Consider the following 14,736-nt stretch of genomic DNA (forward strand, 5'->3'; position numbering starts at 1 on the left):
TTTTCTCTGAGTAATTTTTATTTTCCTTCTGCTCTGAAAACAAAAATATGGTCCACAATCTTCATACTAGACTGTTTTTAACACCATTGCATGTTTTAAAGGCTGAAGGAGAGGTGACCTCCCTTTGCTTCTCAAGTGTTTCAGAAGAAGAATCACAGCAGCATTTGTTGAATGTTGCTGCAGTAAAAGATTTTCCAGTCAGACTGAGAAGGCAGAAGTCATGAGGAATTCATTATATCTCATTGCAGTTGTCAGTCCTGTTTCCCAGACACCAGTGTTTGTTGCTGCTCTGTTCTTTACCTTATAATTCTTTACTAATTGAGTTATGTATCATCCACTTTATTATTTAACTTATATAGGCTGTTAAGCTGTTTCTTAGGCCTGGAACTACCTCAGCCTCCTGTACATAATGTTTCAATATTGATCAAACATTAATATTCTGCCAATCTTCTGAAACTTCCTTACAGTTATTAATTATCTCACTGAAGATAATTCCTTGTCTAACAGTTGAAAAACTCCTGCACTCAGGTTCAGATTTTTTTTTAAATAATTTGTTTTAATTGTAGCTGCTTTCAGTTCCAGTAGTAACTGAGGAGAAAAAAAAGTGACTTCCAATATACCGTCTAATACATCAAACAGAGGCAATAAATAGTTATTGATTCCATCTTTATGGTCTGTATAGTTACTAACCTGACTACTTCCCCTATTTCTGTCTAACCAATGTCAGAGCTAGTATTTCTTCTTATTCTCATTATAGGTGTTTCTATCAATTGTCTCATTTCCATACCTTACCATCATTCTTTGGTCTCCAGTGACCCTCAGTTTCCCCAGCTTTGAGCTCTAAGATAACTGCATCTCACCCCTGTTGTCATTGTACCCCTACTGTCATGGGGTAGAATGACAATAAACCTGATTTCCCCAATTTTTTTGGCCTGAGAATTACAGAGCCAAAAAAATACATATTTTTTTTTTCATTACATATCTCCGGAAGGCAGAGCCTGCAGCTCTACCATGAAGATCAAAAGTAAGAAGCTCTGGTATAATGGAGCCTAACATTCATACATGTCAGAGCTGGATGTGGTCTCGAGAGAAGAAGACCCTAAACATAATCCCTCTGCATTTCAGTTTAAAAAACTTTTAGGTATGCAGCAAGCTGTGTTGTTACTGTTTGCTCTATGCAGGCTGTACTAATTTTAACAGTTTCTACTACTAAATAAAAATATTTAATCTCCATCATCTGCACTGGTAACAAAATTATTCTAAGTGTATAGCTTTCTTGGAAACCAGGGGTTTCCTTTCTTTTTCATTTATTTTCGCTCTGAAGTCATATAAAACCAACAACAATAAGGGGAAAATTCAGATCAGAATCTACAATAATGCCTTTGTTTGAAACATCACACAGTTTAAAACTTGATAGGGGAGGGAAAACAGTAAAAAAAAGACGGGACAAATATATAAATTTAATAAAAATAGTGCTTATCTTGTATAAGTACACTGTATATCCTAAAGAAGATATTAATGTCCTTCACCTTTATTCTTGACATCCCTGGATTCCATGCTCTTTAACTGATAAGAAGGATTCCATTTTTTGTGTCATACAAACAAGCCAAAAAAGCCATGGAATTTTAGAATTCCCTTGTAGTAAGAGTCTGTTTCAGTTACAAAAGGAGTATGAGCTGTGTGGTAAAGTCAAGTACAGATATCCCAGCAATGCTGCTATAGATGGTAAAATGACTTCCAGCACTGAAAATGGTGAAAAACACCATGAGGAAGAATCCTCCAAGGAACAGTTCTGTTGTACCAAGAAAACAATAAGCCATCTTGCTTTCCTTGCCCAGCAGGTATAACTAGCACTGGATAAAGAAAAGCAAGGGAGAAGAGGGATGTCTAAATATGAACATTTCAGACAGGAATGACTAAGAAATATGTGTTCATGGTATACAAAGAAATCCTTGTATTTTTCAGCTCTGTGGAGTTGAACTGTTTTCCTGTACATTTATGTTTTTCAATTTATTGACTAGACCCTCAATACTTTAATGACTTTGGCCAAGGACAGAGTAAGGGATGTGAGGTGATGAACATCACAGCAGCAAAAGTTATGCGAAACCCCAGTAGTCACTGCTTTTCCCGTACTCATGCTTTAAATTCCAGTACACACCTACAAGGTTTCCCTGATGAATAGAACTAAAAGAGAAATTGATTTGGACCAAATACAACCTTTCAGATATTTCTAAAATTCTGAATCCCCACCACTGGGGATTTTTTTCCCCCACAAATAAGTCATTCTTTATAAGCTATGCTTTGTCAAACTTGCACTGCCACAGTGTCTAAGTTACCTTACTTTCTAGCTCAGGAAATGTGGATATAGATGTATAAGACCATTAATACAGAGTGGGACTGTGGGGACAACTGCAAGTTTAAAGCCAAAAGTGGAGATGAATTGCAACCACTATGCTAGAAGGATCTTGGCCTCAACTGGCAAAACAGCAAAACAGACTCAGGTTTGGCTGAATCAACTGAACCACAAAGGAACTTATTCTTTTAAATAATATAACCATCATACCTTCCTAGGTTTGGAGAATTTGATAGAAAAGATAAAGATCAAAATGATTGAAAAAAAAAAAAAAAAAAGAAAGTCAAGTAAGAGAGAGAGAGGGAGGAAGAGAGAGAGAGAGAGAGAGATATTTTCATACACCATAGGCATTGTTTTGGGGCTACTATTGGAATTTGGAGATTTGGGATGTCCAAATCCTGCAACTACAAAATCACTCTTGCTGTAGTGTCTGCTACAGGCAGGACAAAACAGCTTCAAGATATCCTCCTTCATGGGAATAAAACTTAGGAGAGTCATCCTAGAGTCGTCCTTGAACTTGTTCTGAGAAAAAATATTTGGACTAAAGGCTAATGACACCTTTGCTGGCCAGCCCCAGCCTTAGGTTTGCTAACAGAGCAGAGCACTGAAAACTCTCCTAGCCCCACTTCAAAAACAGTGTACTGATAAAGTTTGATCCATGAAATAAAAGATAAAATAAATATTCAATAAAAAGTATAATTAGAAAAAAATCCATTCTATCTATCCTTATGGGAAGTGAAAAATGGTCACCTTGCAAAATGGTGGCACTTTGACTTCCTACTCCTCTCTACATTCTTTTTAATTCCTTATCATTAATCTTCCACTACCTTGCACTGGTGAAGTAATGTATGACAGTACCTGAACATTCCTTTCACATTTCCTGAAAATTCATTTACATTGAGATGAGTTCAAATTATTTCTCTGGAATAACTTGTCAGTTGCTGTTGTAATTCTTAAATAACCCAATTCAAAAGGCATTTTTCTTAAATGAACCCTTTAAAAATATTAGAACTTGCTATTATACACTGAGTATTAAGAGGGCAGAATGTAAAACTAAGTAGACTAAATAGTCAATAGATTAACTAGACAGTATTATTATTACTGATATTTGAATCACTAATAAATATTTGAGTTACTAGTTTGATGTATAACCTACATGTAAGTCACCAGCAATAACTCAGCCTAAGTACAATTTAAATACAATTTTCTTCAGAGTTCTCAGTGATTTTTTTTTTCCCACTGTGCCTTGTTGGAAATTATTTCTATCACATGAAACAGTGGTTTCCCTTGCAAATTCCTGTTCCTTGTCTCTCATGCAGATGTCTTTTCCACAATTTATATAACTTGAGGAATCAAAAATTTAAAAAGTGAATATCCTTTTTCAATCACAGATGTAGTTTATCACAACAATTTTTGAGAATCCTGTAGGTTTCCCGTGTTATACTGAAAAGTTTAACATAGTTCTGAAAGTGAGCTTCACAACTTCCTCAACCTGTTCAGTGTTCATTTTATTCACAAGGTCTGCAAGCCATTAAGGTTCTTTCATTCTTATCAGTGCAAAGAGTACCAGTAAAGAGCAAAACCAGGAAACTTCCTTGAGTTGAGAATAATTGCCACCTTAATCACAAATATTCTCTTAAAATTACATCTGTACAGTTCTTTCTTCAGAATATACAAGTAGTTGAAGTTCATAGAGGAATGTGCACTTAACAGGCAAGTGAATGTGGATCAGTTCTGAATTCGCTGAATTTCATTTCTCTGCCATCTGGGTGGGGCTTATGACAGATCACAACCAATAATGAACACTTAGGTAGACCAAAAATAGACCCTCTACATAATGATCTACTTTGTAAACCTGCAAGTATTCCACTTTCTGCATCTTTGGAATGGAGTGAAACCTTTCCACAGATTATTTTCTGCCACTGCCAGTAGGCTCTAGTGCCTGAGGTTGTGTTAATCCTTCCCCCAGTCACAGCCGGGTGCTCTGCCCCGTGCCATCCGTGCTGATAACCCACCCTGCTGAGCCGTGCTGCTCTGCCAGGGGCACTGTCAGGTGTGCCACAGCTGCTCTTGCCTCTGAGAAGGTACAGAGATCTGTGAGAATGGGCAGCTGCAGAGAATCTGTCTGTGGGCAACAGATCGGTTTTCTCACCGATAGAAGAAACAATATTAAATAGTGTTAAATAGGTGGGTTGGGTGTTTTTCCTTACAACAATAGGAAAGTTAAAGTCCTTTAAAAGCCATTCTTTTTCACTGATGAGTTACAAGCCAGCCCTGCTCCCTGAAGATATTTGCTCATCCCCCCCGCCCCCTCCTTCCCCACTGCAGGAGGATTAAACTATTTCTCAGTGCAGTGAGCTGATTAATTTTGTTCAGCCAGTGCAGCTCCTTTTTGGGCAGGGAAATATCACAGATTTACAGTTTTCATTACCTAAGGCTGAAATTGTTAATGAGGTTTATGTTGGCTGCAGGGGGCTGAGGGAAGGCACTGCTCTGTTTGAATAGCCTGGCTACAAAGATCCCTTGCAGAAGACATTGGACATGACTCCAGCCTCACACACCCACCACAAATGTTTATCTCATTGGCTCAATGTGAATACTTCTCTCTTGATTCACAAACTGTGGTAAAAACTTGGGGCTTTTCCTCCGCACACCCGAGCCAGGTTAAACTGGTTTTGAGCATGAGATGCACATATCCCACTGAGAGCAAGCAGGATTTGCTCCTTGGCACAGAGTGGGACAGGCGTTCTTGCAGCCTTCGTCCCTTTACAGCTGGAGAAGAAGGTCTGGATGGCTCTGGGGCCGTGGGCTGTCCCTCCTGCGTGTTAGTGGGTACACCCACAGACATCAGTGATCTGTGCACACCAGATGCTTGGTATTTTTGGCAAACCAGAAAACATTTACTCTAAGTAATTCTTTCTAGGTAGGAAAGAATTATTTCTATTGATGTGCAGAAACAGAACATCTCTAATCAAAGGCTGTGTTACATAGATAAACACAATCTCTGATTGGTGTAACCACTAAAGAACACACAAATTGCTAAATGAAATAAGGATATTGAACTGTTCTTTCTTTGGTTTGTTTTTGGTTTTTTTTGTTTGTTTGTTTGTTTGGGGTTTTTTGTTTGGTTTTTTTTTGGGGGGGGTGGTTTGTTCTTGGTTTGGCTGTTTTTTTTTTTACCAAATCCATCCAAAAATACTTTGCATTTAATAGGTTATTTAAAACCTAGGTGGAATAACAGTATTGCTCTCCTCTCAGCTTTCTACCATATGACAGGACTAAAGATATGGAAATATTTCAGTGTTAGTTATGTGCCTGCCTGAATAGAACAAGAATGACAATATTTTTCATTATATAGCACACATATAGGAAAATGTCATTTTCATGAGACAGATGATATTCCTGAGTTTCAGTGCAGGAGCAGTTTCTCCTGCTTTGTAGTGTAACATAGAACACAAACTTTGTATTCTTGGCTCAGTAATCACAAGGCTCTTCAGGAGCCAGAGATCAGCACATTCAGTCTTCGCACTGAAGGCAAAGAAAAAGCATTCAGTCAGTTGATTAAAAGAGCCTGAAGAAACAGTGAGCTACAGGCTAGAAGGAGCTGCTAGGAATAGCAGAGGAGGCAAGGAGCACTTGGGAATTCAGGTATTTTTATTTATCTCTCTCCAGGCTTAGGTTCATATATATCTGGGAAAATTGTTTTTCACAGACCTAGAGCTGTGAAGGGTTTTGTAAGGTGTTATTATTTTAATCTGACAAGTCACCTACTCAGAGAATTCAGAGCACAAAACACTGAAAACCTTTGTCAACTAGTTTTGGGTTTTTTTTTTTTGGTTGGTTGGTTGGTTGGTTTTTTTTAATATCAACTGAGCCTCAAAAGTATCTAATTTGTGCAAGTTAGCTGTGCAGCAAATGTGCTCAAAGGCAAAGCACTAGGCTGAAATGCTGTGAAGTGAATTTTGCTTCAAAGGATGTAATAGCCCAGCTGTGATCAAGAAGAAAACATGGTTAGATGTGAAAGTATAGCAGATATTGTATCAAAGTTCCTTGAATACAGGTCTTCAGAGAATAGATTTAAACCACACAGAAAAAACACACAACAACTTTGGGGCATTCTGATATAACATAGAAACAGATGTTTTGCCGTGAGTAAAACATTTACAAAACCTCCTTAGAAGTAAACTTTCTCTAGCCAGAGCATCACACTGTCCATAGTTCAGTTGATTTCCTCATGAAAAAAAAAAAAATTACCCAGATTTGTTAAACTAAAAATCAAGGAGGATGTCAATAGAGTTACTCAGCATGGAGAGTAAGGCTGAGTGTTGTTTGATGCTGCCAAGGCAAACTACCCTGGTGTGACCAGCCCCTCATTGGCCTTTCAATAATGTGTTTTCTGTCCTTGAAAGTGGAAACAAATCCAGTGAAATGTAATTTTTATTCAAAGAATAGACCTGTGTTTGCTTTATAAAAGCTCATATCTGGGTTAATTTACAAACTCCCTCTGGGTTATGCTTTGAAATGAAGATTTAATGAAGACAAATATATTCACCCACCCAGAAAAAATATTTTAATTGGTATATCTCTGATATTACCAGAGCATCAAGAATGCTGGCAACATAACAGGCATTTGTATTTCATGCAAAGATAGAGGATTAAAAATGGAAGCGAATGATGGAAAAAAAATTAAATGCCTGGTAAATCAGTCGTATTTGAACTCAGTGCAAACAAACCTCTTGGCTACAATATGTTTTGGCTGAGGTCATAGAGGGTCACAAACCTGAGCTGTGAAAAAGTCAAACATATGTCACAATCCATTCCATGCAGCAGAAATAGCATAAACTATAACCTCTATAACTACTTTTTTTTCTGGATGAGTTGCATTGTGGAGATAATTTAGATACTGTGTTGTATGACATTATTATCATAATGAATAGACTCACCCCTGGGTGAAGGATGAAATAAAAAAAAAAAAAAGGCTGTATGTACTAGAGTAAGAGAAAAAGAATCCAAAAATCTGTGATTTGATTACCAAACTCTTTGCATTTTCATGATGCAGAGATATTACTGAAGTCAAAGAAATATAATCCAAAAGGGGAGTAATTTAAAATTCCTGATTTACAGGAGAAAAATAAGTTTCTCCTTAGTATAGAAACTGTCTTAAATACAGCTCTGAAGTATGAAATACAGCAATTCTGAGTGCTTAATTAAGATCTATATGTATGAGATAGATGGAAAATATTTAAAAGGCTCAGACTGAAAATACACACCTATAATAGGGAAAAGGATAACAAAATAGATACCTTATAATGGATCAAAATTGAAAATCCTGAAAGAGTTGACAACAGTAGAGAAAAAAAGGAACAAGATAGTGGTAATCTCTAAATGTTTGGCAACCCAGTATCTTCTGGAATATTACATTATATAGAAAATTACATCCTGGATAAACTATGGCAGAAGATGAGAGAAAAGGTGGTGGGGTTCAGCTGAATTGTGTTGTTTAAGAAAAGCATAAAGAGACCAGTGGAAGAAACTGAAAGGTGGCAAACAAGGACAGGTGCTATCCATGGAGACTGAGGAGCGTCAGGGCAGAGGCTGGGAAGATTGTGGGAAAGCCTGATCAGTGTGTTGGAAGGATTGCTACAGACTCAGCCAAATGTGTATCATTTAACCCCTAATCTTGATTGCAGTGATCATCACTTTAGATAAAGCTTGACCATGTAGGATTTCTGATGACTTCTTGGTCTTTCTCTCTTTTGCAGTCTAGTGCTTTTTATTCATGAAGTGCTTGAAGAGGATTTCAAGCCATTTCTAACATAGAAGGCAGGAAGGAATCCCCTTGCCAGCTTGTCTGGATCAGAATAAATCAGCATTTCTTGCAGTCTTGATTTCCGTTTTTCATCTTCACTTTATTATAAAAAAATCAGAAAGAAGGGACTTCTTCAACCTGTTGATGATCAGAGGAAGAGTCTGTACTAAGCAAAGTGTACTGCAATGATGCTGAGAAGTTGCATCTTCTGACATCCTCCTCTGTAAAATGATTCAGTCAGTTAAATTTTGGTGCTTAATTGCTCTGTCAATTCATAACAAACACATGGCAAGAACAATAACAGTAATGAGCCTTGTCTGAAGACAGATGTCTTACCTCTATGTTCTTCTTGAGATATTCCTTCTGAACTACATATAATTGCAGGGATGTTCAGTCAAATAAGTAAAGCCACAAGATGCCAGGCTGCAGTTTTCAGACTCTCCATAAATACAACAATCAGCATCTTCCTAATTTTATAATCTTCAAATTCATGGAGGAAAATAACACTGTATTTATTTTGGTAAGCTTGTTTCTCTGGGGATAGCAAGATCCTACCCCTCTGCTAGTGGCCATTCACATCATTTTTTGTGAGACTGCTCCAGAACACACTGGGAAAACCTACCAAAGCACACTTCTCACTTTCTCGGTGTCTGAAAAATTGTTTCAAATCCCTGTCCAAAACAAGGGTAGTGCTAATTTGAAGTCAAGTTTCCCATCTCAGAAGATTGTATTACCTCTTATTGTATGTGGAGCAAAGGAATCCATGCCCCATGCCACTGCATTTTGGCTGAGAGGGATGATCACTTTGCCTTTTCTTGCATCTTTGCCAGGTAATCAATGTCTAAAAAAGAAATAGGAGGTTGAAGAGCAGTGTGTTTTTTATAACAAAATACCAGGTGGTGACAGTAGATCTCAGGAAGTGGAGGAGATCAAGGCAATACCTGGCTCCCATGGTGAAAATTCATCTTTCACTGACAGAATCTGCAACCCAGAACATGCACTGCTGTGGGGGGCAGGGTTTTCTTGGAGGTGGAGCATCAAACTGGCACAGCAAGTAAGCAATACACCCAGAACAGCTCTAACGGAAGTCTCAGTTCTTCTTCCTGTCTGTAGTGTGGAAACCACAAGTCTTTCATTCCCCTTTCACAGGAAAATTCCTCATCCCAGTGAAACAGAGATGGCAACACCTTCCTAAGAGAATTCTAAAATGCTTTCAGCCTATTTCTTTGTGGGATGCCTTTAGTTTCATTTTTACTTCACATGCTCAACTGCAAGCTAGAGGTCAAAATGACAGGAAACAAGCCTAAAATCTCATATGTGTTTTCTCATTTTCTCCAATCACTGTGCAAATCAGGGCTTTGTTTGTTCCAGCATTACTATGAAAAAACATAAAAATAAAAATAAAAAAAATTCCATACATTAACTGCACCTCTCCAAAGGCTCTTAAATCCAGTTCTCTGATGGAAAGGGTTTCATTAATTACAATACAGAGTTCTGATATATCGTCACTGGAACAATGCTCCTGGTTTCTGAACTACCAACAAATCACCACTTTGTAGGTGAACCCTTGCTCTGTCTGCACCGACTCCTTCAGCAGTCTGTGCCTTTGTGCTCTCACTGAAGTTCCACACTGCCATACCTGCACTGAGTCACGGTGATTATTTCCTCACTTAAATTGTTTCTTCTGTCTCTGTCTGTCCCTGTTAAGTGAATACAAATGGCAAAACATGTTCACTCACTCAAACAGAGGAAAAACAGCAATATAGCAGCATCTTACTGTCTTTTTCCTCCAAGACATTTTTATAACCCCAAAAAACCATGACTTCAACCAGCACACAACTACCATAATTTGGGCTGTTTTTACTGTTGTCAAGCAGTCTCATATTGGCTTAGACCCTAAATAACTATAATGTAGTCCAAAACATCTCTATCTGCAGCCCAATTCCTCAAAGTTGCTTTTTCCTTCTTTTTCCCATCATACTAACTGTGTTGCTGGAAAAATCATTGAGTCAATCAACAAGCTAATAGAATGCATGGAAGTATGAACAACAAAAGGGGTAACATATAACAAATACATCCTTGCCTTTTGGGGAGCAGAGCAGCCATATCAAGTGACATGGAAGAATATTAGTGGATGAACAATGTTGTCACAATCTGATGGAAAAGTAAAAACTTTAACTGAAATATTTTTGCGGACATGAGAGGCAGAATTTCACTGCCACAATATTAAATTCATGGAGTAAAATGGTCTTTTTCATCATTGCAAGTGCAGTAAAGTCATAAAATATCTTTTTCTTGGGGTTGAGATTTTGGTTTTCTTTGGTTTTGGGATTTTTTTAAAGGATTGTAATACCCCCCACTATTATTAAAAAAAATTGTCTTGTGGAAAATCCCAAAACTTCTGGTGACATCATGTCTGGGAAACAACAACTTCTCCTTGACAATGACAATTTCTCCTTGTGAGATGTGAAAAAATCAGGCTTCTGAGCATCTCAAGTTCTACTTTGCAACTTCAGAGCATTTTTACCACATGATATGAAATTCTCTAGGGTTCTGCTTTAAGGCTTCACAGTATCCATGTGTGCTTCACTTTCAGAAATGTAATAAGGATTTGGAAAACAGCAAAAGATTGGAAAGAGCATTCCCCCACAGGATTTGGATTTGAGCTCTGATGTCTGTTTTTCTGTGTCTGTATACTAAAATGTCTATAATCAGTGAATGATGTAGGAAGCATTAATTTCTTCACACCTGAATATACCCAAATAATGCTATTTGGGAATGTAAAAACAATTTAGCTTGGAGGAGAAGTCATGTACTGCATTTTCCCTCTAGACAAAGAAATGTAAATTAATGCATGAGGCACCACGAGAAGTATACTTGAGAGGATGAGAAGCAAATGTATGAGTGACTAACAAATACAATTATACAGATACCAAAGTTCTCAAGAAAGAAGGTGTTCTTCAGGAAGAAGAACACCTGCATAGAGTCAACTGGGTGTTATTAACAATGGATTTGGGGGGGAAATAAAATAAAATAAAATATAAAATAAAATAAAATAAAATAAAATAAAATAAAATAAAATAATAAAATAATAAAATGAAATAGGTACTTTGCCCAAGCAAGGGTTAAAAACTGTAATAAAAATTACTCCAAGTGCATCTGAGAACAAAAATGAAGAAACCATTAACTTGATGTCATGTTCTCTCTTCATTTTCTCATGATGCTGATAACTCATGTTTCCCCACATGTGCAACAGGATGAAGCCACCAACCTTGGGACCCAGTGGGTGAAATAACCAGGGAAAGAGGTAGCTCCAAGAAAGTGTGTGTATCACAATTTTAACTGTATTGTTATTACTGAGGCTTTTTCTCCATGGTAGTATTAATTTCCATTTTCTTTTCTTTCTTCTGTAGTAATTAAAATTTAATTATAAACACTCCTGAATAAAACCATTAAGGCTTTAATTATGCTAACAGCAAAACTTTGCCTTTACATATAGGATGTGTTTCCTTTTTGCCCTTTCCAGTGCTATGACTGCAGTGGTGCACCTGTACTCCTTCCCTACATTAGCATCCTGGCTGATGGGCACTTCACATCTGATTTACACATTGGCCAATAAGTGACTCTCTTTTCAATATGGTTTTACACCTGATCTCCCCATTTAACCCATTGATTAGACACTTTCTCCCCATGATTTCTGAAGAGATTTTTTCCTTTCCCTTCCCTGCTGGCCCCTGCAGCCAGACTGCCTGATGATAACTACCACAGCATATTTCTACTGGATCCTTTGCAGCTTGTCCCCCACTGCATCTCAAGGTGAGAAGGAAAGCAGTCAAGACCAGATTTTCTGCCTTCCCAAGGTCTATATGCCCAACAAGTGGGTCCCCATAAAGCTGTAAAAGGAAAAAGCAAGGCTGCTGTTGCTGGCTTGATGTGCCAGTAATCATATTTCAATAAATAACTCAGAAACTGCAACAGCTTACTTGAGAAAGAAAAAGAGCAGCTCAGCAAAAGGACTTCATGAATTTTAAAATTAAATTAACTTGACCATTAATGTTAAAATTTTTCAGACATTACTTTATTAAACCTACCCAGGATGCAAGTATTCATAAATATTTTAAAACAAAAATACATTAAAATACTTTAAGTTTTTTCACTAAAACAATACTTCTGTGACTGCACACTCACATAGGCACTGAAGGACTTGCTCTTCCAGATAATTTGATAGTTTTATCATGGTTGTGTCAGTCTGGGTGCCATCTGTGTGATGCCCTCACTTGACAGAAATATGAATTGGAGAAAGTAACAACAGCACCATCCCTGAGAAAGGAGGGAAACCTTTCTATGCCACTGAAAGCAGAACATGGAAAAAAACCTCCCACTGGGAACAAACCTGCTCTACCCTGTCTACTTGTTAATATGCTTTATTCTTGCCAAGCTGTATGCAGAGACGTTCTATGTCATTAGCTAACACAAATCCAGGTTCAAAGAGGTCTTTGAAGTGATAAACCTAAAATGACAGGGGATGGAAAAATAAACTGTGTACCCAGCAAGGCTGAGCTCTCTTTAATTGTGAATATAACTGGAATACACAATAGAGCAGAAATATCAGCTTTTAGGCCCATTATACAAATAGCACTCAATGAGTAGTTATGAATTAATGAATGATAGTGCAGGGGCAGTTCAAAGAATGCTGAATTTTCATGACAAGATTCCTAATGCACAGATGCCTAAGAGCAGGACTTCTAGAGTTACAGCCTTCAGATCACAGAGACTGTCATAGCTTTTTGCCACCAATGGTGCTGTGAAATTTTGCATCATTAGAGGGTTTAGCTTGTTGACTGCATTGGGACATCTCATATATACATGTGACACTTGGGGCCTGAATTAAAATTCAGACCTACCACATTCAAATGCCTACCACAGCAGGTAGAGTATTGCAGGTACAGAGAATGACAGGTATAAAATCTGTGAGGGCAGGAGTAACCAGTGGGACTAGACTAGGTGAGGAAGAAGGAAATATTATTTATGCATGCAGAGAAGCGCTATGGTGTTGAATGGGAGCCGTTTTCATTTTCATCCTGCACTTGTGCAGGTGATCAGGCAGTGACCTCCCCCGCCTCTGCTGCAGGAACTCAGTTCTGGCAGGGTTCTCCTATCAGGGCTGTTTCAAAAGAGCTGATCTATCTGGGTGTCTTAAACCAGATGTGACTTCACACAGGATTTTCCTAAAACCTGTGATACACAGCTGGGCTGTGTTAGGGACAGAACCCAACCCAGAGGTCAAAGGAAATCTCACAGCTTCAAGCCCTGAGGCTGTGGGCACCAGGGTGAGCATGTCCTGACCTCAGCTGTGCCTTGTGTGAGAATGTCTGCAAGCCTGCTTTGAAAACCTCCTGTGCAAGTCAGTTCCAGATCCTCAGTGGCCTCTGAATTAGGGGCATTTTGAGCACCAAGTGACTGACACGTCAGCATCAGACATGGCAGCACCACTTGGGCCAGACAGCAATCTCTGAGCAAGGGCTCTGAGGATCCCAGTGGCTTCAGTGGCAATGGTGTATCCTGCTCCCTCTGTGGATTTATTCCTGCACACCCAAATGCCTCTGTGAATCTCAGCACTGAGCTTTGATCTGCATCCTCTTTTCCTCCAGTCATGAGTGCTTTATGATTAGTCTGTCATCAAGCCTAAAAGGACTAATGTCACTTATTGATCTATCTTGGACACTTCAAACTTAGAAATTGAAGGACAAGAAGTTATAAAGGCTACAGTACAGAGTATACACCTGGGACCTTGGAGCCAACATCAGAATCAAGTGGTTTAACAGCATTCAGTCTCTTCTTGAAATCAGAAAGAGGCCAATTCTAGGCTCCTTTAAAAGAAGTTTCAAAGCATTTGGGATTTAAAGATGACCTAGTTTGATTTCAGATAACAACTGAAGACAGAGCAATAGAACACAGTAACTAACATTACAAAAATTTATGGAAACTGTATATTTTGTTTCAGTAAGGAAGATAATTAACAGCAACCAGTGAATGATAGCATGAAATCCCATTTATGTCTTCCAACAAAAAAAAGAGCTAAAGAACATTCAACTATGACAAGCAGCAATGCATTTACTCAAATTTAAAGAACCAATTGTTCCAAGATCTCAACAAGATCAAAAGTAGAGCCCGGTGTGGCATTTTGCATAACAACATTTTTTTTTAATCGGTGAATTGAATTCCAACGGCTGGTTGGAAGATAAAATGTTTTCAGAAACCTGTTTTGACTGAACTGTTTTCACTTGTCTAGGATGAAAATGCTGGTGAATAACAAAGAAAGAAACACCATTTTTTACCTGTTCTCCAACCAAACCAGCACACTGGGCAATGCATCTTGTTGGCATGGAAAGCATGTTCAAAACCTTGCCACCACTTAGAATTTGAATTTCTTTCCTTCTCTTTTCAAGCAAGTACTGTGTGAGCTCACTCTGACCCAGCAGGAAGCCATAGTTAGAGAAAACATCTCCTAAAGGAGAAATCAGCACACGTTTGGGAGGTTAAAATGTTCAAACCACAATTTTGCATTCATGTA

The sequence above is a fragment of the Vidua chalybeata genome, chromosome 4, assembly GCF_026979565.1.
Source record: "Vidua chalybeata isolate OUT-0048 chromosome 4, bVidCha1 merged haplotype, whole genome shotgun sequence".
Classification (NCBI taxonomy): Eukaryota; Metazoa; Chordata; class Aves; order Passeriformes; family Viduidae; genus Vidua; species Vidua chalybeata.